At 47.0% G+C, this 11700-nt stretch overlaps 1 protein-coding gene across 1 annotated transcript in view; it reads right to left on the bottom strand.

The window, feature by feature from the left end:
- NPR2 (natriuretic peptide receptor 2) overlaps positions 1-11700 on the bottom strand; it is a 571736-nt gene that overhangs the window by 30513 nt on the left and 529523 nt on the right. The gene's annotated exons all lie outside the window — the stretch shown is intronic.

The raw sequence follows: 11700 nt of genomic DNA, 5'->3' as shown, positions 1-11700 counted from the left end.
TACTACTTCACAAACTCATAAATACTTGGTACTCTAGGAGTACTTCTTCACAAAGTCTTATATGACTCAGTTGTACAGGAGTACTATGCCACAAACCCATAAATACTTAGTACTCCAGGGGTACTACTTCACATACTCATAAATACTTGGTACTCTAGGAATACTTCTTCACAAATTCTTAAATGCTTCAGTTGTACAGGAGTACTATGCCACAAACCCATAAATACTTAGTACTCCAGGGGCACTACTTCACATACTCATAAATATCTTAGTACTCTAGGAGTACTTCTTCACAAACTCTTATATGACTCAGTTGTACACGAGTACTACTTTACAAACTCTTAAATGCCTCAGTTGTACAGGAGTACAACTTCACAAACTCATAAATACTTAGTACTCTAGGAATACTTCTTCACAAATGCTTAAATGCCTCAGTTGTACAGGAGTAGTATGCCACAAACCCAAAGATACTTAGTACTCCAGGGGTACTACTTCACATACTCATAAATATCTTAGTACTCTAGGAGTACTTCTTCACAAAGTCTTATATGACTCAGTTGTACAGGAGTACTATGCTACAAACCCATAAATACTTAGTACTCCAGGGGTACTACTTCACATACTCATAAATATCTTAGTACTCTAGGAGTACTTCTTCACAACGTCTTATATGCCTCAGTTGTACAGGAATACTATGCTACAAACCCATAAATGCCTTAGTTGTACAGAATACTACTTCACAAACCCATAAATACTTAGTACTCCAGGGGTACTACTTCACATACTCATAAATATCTTAGTACTCTAGGAGTACTTCTTCACAAAGTCTTATATGCCTCAGTTGTACAGGAATACTATGCTACAAACCCATAAATGTCTTAGTTGTACAAAATACTACTTCACAAACTCATAAATGCTTAGTACTCTGGGGTACTACTTCACATACTCATAAATATCTTAGTTCTCTAGGAGTGCTACCTCACAAAGTCTTAAGTACTTAATACTCTAGGAGTACTACTTCACAAACTCTTAAATGCCTCAGTTGTAAAGGAGTACTACTTCAGAAACTCATAAACACTTGGTACTCCAGGGGTACTACTTCTCATACTCATAAATATCTTATTACTGCAGAAGTACTACTTCACATTCTTAGAAATATCTTAGCACTCCAAAACTGCTACTTTACATACTCATAGATATCTTAGTACTCTATAGGAGTACTACTTCACAAACTCTTAAATGCCTCAGTTGTCCAGGAGTACTACTTCACAATCTCGTAAATACTTAGTACTCCATTGATACTATTTCACATACTCATAAATATCTTAGTACTCCAGAAGTACTACTTTAGATATGCATACATATCTTAGTACTTCTAGACTACTACTTTACTTACTTATAAATATCTTAGTACTCTAGGAGTACTTCTTCACAAAGTCTTATATGACTCAGTTGTACAGGAGTACTATGCTACAAACCCATAAATACTTAGTACTCCAGGGGTACTACTTCACATACTCATAAATATCTTAGTACTCTAGGAGTACTTCTTCACAACGTCTTATATGCCTCAGTTGTACAGGAATACTATGCTACAAACCCATAAATGCCTTAGTTGTACAGAATACTACTTCACAAACCCATAAATACTTAGTACTCCAGGGGTACTACTTCACATACTCATAAATATCTTAGTACTCTAGGAGTACTTCTTCACAAAGTCTTATATGCCTCAGTTGTACAGGAATACTATGCTACAAACCCATAAATGTCTTAGTTGTACAGAATACTACTTCACAAACTCATAAATGCTTAGTACTCTGGGGTACTACTTCACATACTCATAAATATCTTAGTTCTCTAGGAGTGCTACCTCACAAAGTCTTAAGTACTTAATACTCTAGGAGTACTACTTCACAAACTCTTAAATGCCTCAGTTGTAAAGGAGTACTACTTCAGAAACTCATAAACACTTGGTACTCCAGGGGTACTACTTCTCATACTCATAAATATCTTATTACTGCAGAAGTACTACTTCACATTCTTAGAAATATCTTAGCACTCCAAAACTGCTACTTTACATACTCATAGATATCTTAGTACTCTATAGGAATACTACTTCACAAACTCTTAAATGCCTCAGTTGTCCAGGAGTACTACTTCACAATCTCGTAAATACTTAGTACTCCATTGATACTATTTCACATACTCATAAATATCTTAGTACTCCAGAAGTACTACTTTAGATATGCATACATATCTTAGTACTTCTAGACTACTACTTTACTTACTTATAAATATTTTAGTACTCCAGGAGTACTACTTCACAAACTCCTAAATACCTCAGAAGTACAGGAGTACTACTTAAGTTCTCATTAATACTTAATACTCCAGGTGTATTACTTCACAAACTCTTAAATGCCTCAGTTGTACAGGAGAACTACTTCACAAACTCATAAATACTTAGCACTCCAGGGGTACTACTTTACATTTGCACACATATTTTAGTACTACTTTACTTACCTATAAATATTTTATTACTCCAGGAGTACTGCTTCACAAACTCATAAATACTTAGTAGTCCAGGAGTGGGCTTCGCATACTTATAAATACTTCTTACTCTAGGAGTACTACTTCACAAACTCTTAAATGCCTCAGTAGTATAGGAGTACTACTTTACAAACTCTTTAATGCCTCAGTTGTACAGGAATACTACTTCACAAACTCATAAATACTTAGCACTCCAGGGGTACTACTTCACATACTCATAAATATCTTAGTACTCCAGAAGTACTAATTTACATATGCATACATATCTTAGTACTACTTTACTTACTTATAAATATTTTAGTACTCCAGGAGTACTGCTTCACAAACTTATAAATACTTAGAAGTCCAGGTGTGGTCTTCGCATCCTCATAAATACTAGTTACTCTAGGAGTGCTACTTCACAAACTCTTAAATGCCTCAGTAGCACAGGAGTACTACTTAAAGTTCTCATTAATACTTAGTACTCCAGGAGTACTACTTCACAAACTCTTAAATGCCTCAGTAGTATAGGAGTACTATTTCATACACTCATAAATACTTGATACTCTCGGAGTACTACTTCACTAATGCTTTAATGCCTCAGTTGTACAGGAGTGCTACTTTACAAGCTCATAAATACTTAGAAGTACAGGAGTGCTCTTCCCATACTCATACATTCTTACTACTTCTGGAGTACTTCTCCACAAACGCTTAAATGCCTCAGTAGTACAGGAGTACTACTTAAAGTCCTCATAAATACTTAGTACTCCAAGAGTACTACTTCACAACCTCCTAAATGCCTCAGTAGTATAGGAGTACTACTTCACATACTCATAAATACTTGGTACTCTAGGAGTACTTCTTCACAAATTCTTAAATGCCTCAGTTGTACAGGAGTACTATGCCACAAACCCAAAGATACTTAGTACTCCACGGGTACCACTTCACATACCCATAAATATCTTAGTACTCTAGGAGTACTTCTTCACAAACTCTTAAATGCCTCAGTTGTACAGGAGTACTACTTCACAAACTCATAAATACTTAGTACTCCAGGAGTACTGCTTCACAAATTACAAATACTTAAATGACTCAGTAGTACGGGAGTACAATTCACATGCTCATAATTGCCTGAGTGAATCGGGCCGGAAATGACTGACTCTGTACTCTTAAGAGTGCACAGAGGGCACAGTCCTTTCTCCTTGTACTAACTAGAAACAAATATTCTCTGAATATTCCAGTTTTGTTCCCATTTTAGTTGTTTTGTGGCTATTTGGGGTGTGGTGTGACATGAGTCTTGTGTGGGAAGTCGAGGAAGAGTCTTGTAGCCGAGTTCTGGATGGTTTGTAGTCTTCTAGTGAGTTATTTGGTGATCCAGGTGTGTAGGTAGCTGACTCTCCATATACGATACCAAAGTACGGTATAGTGAGCACAGAGTCCAGTGGATTCCATGAGGCTTACAGAAGTTAAGTAGATAGAACCTTACTCTCTTTTGTGGTAGTGCTAGTGTGGATGAGCAGTTAGGCTTATCAGCGGGCTGTGTTCAGCATTTGTTGTACATCCTCAGACAAAAAATTATTACACAGAAAGACTGAATCCAGGACCGATTGTATTCATAATTTTTCTTTTTACTTTGTTATTTTATTTTAAAAGCAAGAGGAACTCAGTTGCATGTAAGTAACAGTTTCAAGAATAGCAATACTTAAAAAAATGCAGTAAGAATAGTCTTTCAAAGGCAATAGGAATACTTTGTAGTATGAGAAATACTTTTGTGTTTTCAATAAAAAACAGTATCAAACTTAGCAGTTGTAAAAGATAGACACTTAAATGCGATAGGAGAAATGCAATGCAATCCTATGGGAGGAAAACAGTGATATGCATTAACAGGTAAGTACACAACTTACTCTTCTAGCCTTCGGTGGTTTAGACCAACACTGGACTGGGCAAGGGTCAGTTTAAGGTAGGTATTGCACCACCAGCGGCACTGGGGCGGCCGGGTGCAGAGGTCACTGGGCCCAATGGTAGTCAATGGAAACGGGGGGCACCCTCAAGAGGTGCAGTTTGCAGGTAGGTACCAGCGGTTTTAGGGCTCATGCCCCAGAGGTTAACGTAAGCATGGGGGGCCCACAAGGCTGCACCAAAGCTACACTACCAGCAACATAGGGGCGGCAGGGTGCAAATTAGCATCGGACGCCCAATGCAAACGAATGGAGGATCTTGGTCGCACAAAGAGGCTGCAGGCTCGGACCAGGAGGCTGGACAAGGTGACCACCGGCAAGGCAGATAAGTTGAGATGTCGAAGGAGGGCTAGGCACAGTCGGCTGGGCTCCCCCAGGTCAGGGGACTGAGGATGCAGTGGTGCCGTTTGGAGTCCGATTTTCTTTACTGGAGCCGGTCGCGGTCAGGGGAACCCTTCGTGTAGAGGCTGCAGGCGACTTTGTGGGGTCCAGGAGAGGTCAGCCACAAACAATCAATCAATACAGTGGTTTGTAAAGCGTGACTACTCACCGGTAAGCATTTCAAGGCACTGGAGTCGAGGTCCGGATTTTGGGGGAAACGTCACTGGACAGCTGAGCAATTCAGACTCGGGCCATAGGGGGCAGATGCAGAGGGCGCAGGGGTTGTGGGTCCAGAGTCCTTGGAGTTAGAGTTTTCTGGACATGGCCACTGTCCTCAGGAGATCCGGTATTTGTTGAAGAGTGGCAGTCTTCCTGGAGTTCTTGGAAGTCGCAGGCTACAGGACAGGCGTCATCTGCTTTGCCGGCTGTTTCTGCTGGAGACAAGGCGGTGGGCTGGGGCCAAGTCAGTCATCATCTTCAAGCTTTGCTGCATTGCATCTTCGTCATACTTCTTCATAGGTTGCTGGAATCTGAAGATCAAGGTTTAGGGTTGACCCTTAATACTAAATTTAGGGGCTTTACAGGTACTGGCAGTTGGTAGCCAATGGGCTACTTGCCTTTTAGGGTGACTACACCCCTTGTATGTCCCCTCCCTTTGGGGAGGGGGCATCCCCTAGCCTGATTGGGTAGAATCCTTCTATTCAGGATGGGGGATTTCCTAAGGAGGGGTCACCTCGTTCCAGGGCTCCCTAGGGGTGGTCCTGGCAGAGAGGGGATACACCTCTACTGACTAATACATTTCCCACCGACCTTTCCGCCAAAAGTGGGGATTGGTCGGTGGCAGACATCTCCACCATCTGGAGAGGCCCTGGTCAGCATTTCAAAGATCAGGAAGCCTTTGAGGCTCACAGCCCTGATTGCTGTTCGTGCTTGGGGGTCGATGTGAAGCACCTCCCCCCCAAGCAGCCTTTGTCCCAGATCCACAAGAGCACAAGCGCTCCCACCACAGGGGTCAGAAACATGTCTGTGTGTGGCAGGTTGGTGCAGACCAGTTAGCTTGACATGAGGGAGTTGATAGTTTTTCAAGGGGCATCTCTAAGATGCCCTCTGAACGCATTTTGTAATAAATCCAGCACTGACATCAGTATTTATTTTTAGTTTGCTACCGGTATGGCTTCACTGCACTTACAATTTCTAAAAATGGACTTAGACACTGTAGGGGCATAACTGCTCATGCAGATATGCACTCACCTGTGGTGTAGTGCACCCAGAGATAAGTGCCATGTCGACTCTTAGGTTTTGTCAGCCCTTAAACGCACACTCTGCAATGGCAGGGTGTATGTGTTTGGTGAGGGGCCTCTGAGGGTGGCATAATACATGGTGCAGCCCCTAGAGACCCTCTCTGGTCACAAGGCCCCTGGTACCACTGGCACCTGTTATGAGGGATGTATATGTGGGCCAGAGGTGTGTCAATTGTGGAAGGAATATGCTACTTACCAGTATGCATCTGGTCTTGGCATGTAGAGCTGCAGATCCACACACTGAGCATAGATCGCCATCTGGTGTTGGGCTCGGATGCTTGCACATTGTTGTTGTCTTGGAAGAAGTCTTTGTAGTCACGAGATAGGTGACTCCTCCCTTGGTCGATAGTAAGCATGGGCAGCAACTCCATCGTTAGATTGTTTTTCGCCATGATGGGAAATGATGGAGTTAGTAGAAGAGAAAGAGATGTCCATGTGTGATATCTAAGTAAGATAAAGCTGGAACAGATACAGAACCCAGGGAGCTGGGTGGGCGTGAGTGGATCTGCAGCTCTACATGCCAAGAACAGATGCATACTGGTAAGTAGCATATTCCGTTCGAGGCATATGAGCTGCAGATCACACACTAGCATAGACTATATAGCAGTATCTCCCCTAGCGGTGGTCACCTGTATCGGTTGCAGCAGTTTGAAATAAAGTTTTAAGGACAGCTTGGCCCACAGAAGCTTGTTGCTTTGCTTGTACGTCAACACAATAGTGTTTAGTGAAGGTGTGTGTTGTAGACCAGGTGGCTGCCTTACAATTATCTTCTAAGGGAATGTTCCCTAAGAATGCCATGGAAGCCCCTAGTTTGCGTGTGGAATGCGCTCCAGGGGGAACGGTTAGTGTGCGTTTAGCTTTCTGGTAGCATATTTGGATACATTTCACTATCCACCTAGCAATTCCAGATTTGGAGATGGGGTTGCCCTTATGTGGTGGAGAGAAAGCTACAAACAATTGTTTTGTTTTGCGGAAAGATTTAGTTCTGTCAATGTAGTAAGGAAGGGCTCGTTTAACATCTAAGGTGTGGAGGGCTCTTTCCGCTACAGAGTCTGGGTTTGGAAAGAACACTGGTAACTCTACTGATTGGTTAAGATGAAAAGGAGATATGACTTTTGGAAGGAATTTCGGATTTGTCCTAAGAACCACTTTGTTACGGTGTAATTGTAAGAATGGTTCTTGTATGGTTAAAGCCTGGATTTCACTTGCCCTTCTGAGGGATGTGATTGCGATAAGGAAAGCTACTTTCCATGTGAGGAACTGTAGTTCGCATTTATGTAGAGGTTCAAATGGGGGTCCCATGAGCCTAGTAAGAACAATGTTCAGATTCCACACTGGAGAGGGTGGTAATCTGGGAGGAATAATTCTTTTAAGTCCTTCCATGATGGCTTTGATCGCAGGGACTCTAAAGAGTGACAAGATCTGTCGATTTTGTAAGCAAGCTGCTAATGCTGCTAGGTGGAGACGTATGGATGAGTATGTTAAATTACATCTTTGCAAGTTTAGTAAGTAGCAAATGATGTTTTGGATGGAGGCATCCAGTGGGTGTATATTATTGTAAGTGCAGTAAATGGAAAATCTTTTCCATTTTGCAGCATAGCAAGCTCTAGTGGTAGGTCTTCTGGCTTCTTTTATAATGTTCATGCAGTCTGGTGGAAGGTTAAGGTAACCGAACTCTAGGACTTCAGGAGCCAGATCGCCAGATTCAGTTGACCTCGATCTGGATGTCTGATCTCTCCATGGTTCTGGGTTATTAAGGACAGGGAGAGATGCAGTTTTTGGTGTGGAACTAGAGAGAGTTCCAGTAGTGTTGTGAAACACGGCTGGCGTGCCCATGTGGGAGCTACTAGGATCAGTTTGAGACACTGCTGCCTGAGCTTGCGTACTACTAGTGGAATGAGTGAGAGAGGCGGAAAATCTGCCTGACCAGTTCATCCATATCGCATTGCCCTTTGACTGCGGGTGGGGAAACCTGGCGGCGAAGGTTGGGCATTCTGCGTTTTCATGTGTGGCGAACAGATCTATGTCTGGTTGGCCCCATTTTTGGAAAAACGGTAGTAGAACTTGGGGATGTAGTTCCCATTCGTGGATGTGTTGTGTCTGTTCACTTAAGAGATCGGCTATCTGATTGTGAACCCCTGGAAGGGTTCTGCAAGTAGGTATATGTTCTGAGGAATGGCCCATCTCCAAATGTTCTGTGCGAGGTGGGACAGCTGCAGAGAATGTGTGCCTCCTTGTTTTTGTATGTAATACATGGCTGTCATGTTGTCCGTCCGGATGAGGACAGCCTTGTTCTGTACATGTAGTTGGAAGGATTTTAGTGCTAGGAATACTGCTAGCAGTTCTAGGTAATTGATGTGGAGCACTTTCTGTTGAGTGGTCCATTTGCCCTGAGTAGTGTGTCCGAGGAGATGGGCTCCCCATCCTGTGAGTGATGCGTCTTTTGACCTTCCTGGTAGGTCGCTCCCCCCCCGCTGCAGCTCCGCCGTCACCCCCGCAGTCTCTGCTGCCGCCAGTGATTCGAGGCCCTCCACCACCCGCAGGCTCCCACCTGCGCCTCATCCCTGGTGGCCAGTGGTGGCCTAAGGTTCGTTCCGCTGCGCCTGTTGCCGCGTTGCCTGTCTGCCCACTCCTTCCTCTGTGTCCCCCTGCCCCCCTGCTCGCCGCTTGTTTCTGTGCCCCCTTCTTTCTCTGTACCACTGACTGTGCCCCCTGATTTTGTGCTCTGCTATTGCTGCCCCCGATTTTGTGCTCTGCTATTGCGAGCCCCTGATTTTGTGCTCTGTTATTGCGTGCCCCTGATTTTGTGCTCTGTTATTGTGTGCCCCTCTGTTTTTGCTGCCTTTGCAACTTCTGTGCCCCCTCCTCGAGTCCATGCCCCGTGCCGGTCTCCTCGCCAGTCTCGTCCCTGCCGCTGCCTCCCCTGCGGCCCCACCCCCTCCGCACCCATTCGCTCCCCCATCCCTCGCCTTCCACCTCCCAGCTGCTCCTCCCTCCCCACCTTCCCATATATGGCGGCCGCTGCGCAGCCGCGCCTAAGGCAAGCCCATCTGCGCCTGTCCGCGCCTGCACCGTGCCCAGGGCCAGAACCCCTGGCCCCCGCAGCATCCACAAGGACCGCCGCCTCTACTACGACGCCAACACCCTCGTCGCTCTCAACCCAGGAACGACCCACACCTGCTGCAAGGCCGCCTTGAGGCGTACCCACGGCCCCTTCACCTGCTGGAACTGCAGCTTCTCCAGCCTCGAAAGCGCCAAGACACCAGCCGCGACGGAACCCAACCAACTTAGATGCATCCTGATCAACACCCGCTCCACACACAAACACGCCGTCGAACTCTGGGACCTACTCGACACCACATCACCGGACATCGCCTTCCTGACCGAGACCTGGATGAATGAAACCTCCTCGCCAGACATCGCCATAGCCATCCCAGAAGGGTACAAGATCACCCACAGAGACCGCACCAACATGAGGAGGAATCGCCATCGTCCACAAAAACACCATCAAGGTCTCAACAAACACCAATGACACCCTCAGCACCGCCGAACACATGCACTTCCAGATCCACACGGACCCCAAGACCACCCTAAGAGGCACCCTCGTCTACAGACCGCCAGGACCCCGAGCACAATTCTGCGACTCCATCGCTGACCTCATCAGCTCGCACGCACTGACCTCCACCTACTACATCCTCCTCGGAGACCTGAACTATCACCTGGAGAACAACAACGACAGCAACTCCTCCACCCTGATCGACAATCTCACCAACCTCGGACTGAAACAGCTTGTCATGACGCCGACCCACATCGCCGGCCACACGCTAGATTCCATCTTCTCCTCAAGCCCCCACGTCACCTTCAGCCACGCCTCAGAACTCACCTGGACAAACCACCACTGCATCCCCTTCTCCTTCCGGAAACCCCTCACACACCACCGCACACTACAGACCCCCTGCCGCTGCTGGGGCAAAGTCTCCCAAGAACAACTGCAGACAAGCCTCGCACTCAATCCTCCGACGAACCCCACCAACCCCGATGAAGGTGCACTCACCCTCGAACGCTGGATGAACGACTGCGCCAACACCGTCGCCCCGCTGAAAAACCCCATCAGCAGAGACACCAGCAGAAGAGTCAGCTGGTTCACCCCGGAACTCCTCGACTCAAAACGTACCTGGCGGAAACTGGAAAACATATGGCACAGCGACAAGACGCCAGACAGCCACACTGCCCACAAAGACGCCATCCGCAACCACCACCACCTCATCAGGACCGCCAAAAGGACCTCTTTCACAGACCGCATTGACAACAATGCACACAACAGCAAGGAGCTCTTCACCATCGTGAAGGAACTCTCCAACCCCAGCTCCAACGCCAACGACATCCCACCATCGCAAGTCCTGTGCGACTCCCTCGCCAACTTCTTTCACCGGAAAATCACCGACATCCACGACAGCTTCAGACCCCGGACGGCCCCTACCGACTGCACCGCACCGAACCCACCGCACCCCACCGCCCACGAAACCCTCACAACCTGGGCCAACGTGAGCATAGATGACACACTCAAGACCATGGGAACCATCCACTCCGGATCCCCGTCCGACCCTCTCCCGCACCACATCTTCAACAAAGCCAGCAATTCCATCGCACCCCACCTGCACAAAATCATCAACCTCTCCTTCGAGACCGCCACCTTCACTGAGAACTGGAAGCACACAGAGATCAACGCCCTACTGAAGAAACCCAAGGCAGATCTGAGCGACCTCAAGAACTTCCGACCCATCTCCCTGCTTCCGTTACCATAGTAAACACCCAGCTCACCGGTCACCTTGAAGACAACAACATCCTGGACCCCTCCCAATCAGGATTCCGCAGCAACCACAGCACCGAGACCGCCCTCATCGCCACCACAGACGACATCAGGATCCTGCTAGACAACGGTGAGACGGCGGCCCTCATCCTCCTGGAGCTCTCCGCCGCCTTCGACACCGTCTGTCACCGCACACTACGCATGCGCCTCCACGGCGCAGGGATCCAAGACAAGGCCCTGGGCTGGACCACCTTCTTCCTCTCTGGCAGAACTCAGAGAGTCCGCCTCCCCCCGTTCTGGTCCGATGCCTCCAAGATTATCTGTGGCGTCCCTCAAGGATCTTCCCTCAGCCCGACGCTGTTCAACGTCTACATGGCACCACTAACACGCATTACCCGACAGCACGACCTCAACATAATCTCCTACGCCGATGACACCCAGCTGATCCTCTCCCTCACCAAGGACCCCCTCACCGCCAAATCTAACCTCCACCAGGGAATGAAGGCCGTCGCAGACTGGATGGAGGACAGCCGCCTCAAACTGAACACAGACAAGACGGAAATCCTCCTCCTCGGACCCAACCCCTCCGCTTGGGATGACTCTTGGTGGCCCACGTCACTGGGGTCCCCCCCGGCCCCCACCGACCACGCACGCAACCTGGGAGTCATCCTCGACTCGAAACTCTCCATGACCAAACAAGTCAACGCAGTCTCCTCCACCT

Source organism: Triturus cristatus, chromosome 2_1 (assembly GCF_964204655.1).
Source record: "Triturus cristatus chromosome 2_1, aTriCri1.1, whole genome shotgun sequence".
NCBI classification, from domain to species: domain Eukaryota; kingdom Metazoa; phylum Chordata; class Amphibia; order Caudata; family Salamandridae; genus Triturus; species Triturus cristatus.
This window is presented reverse-complemented; position numbering and strand designations above follow the sequence as displayed.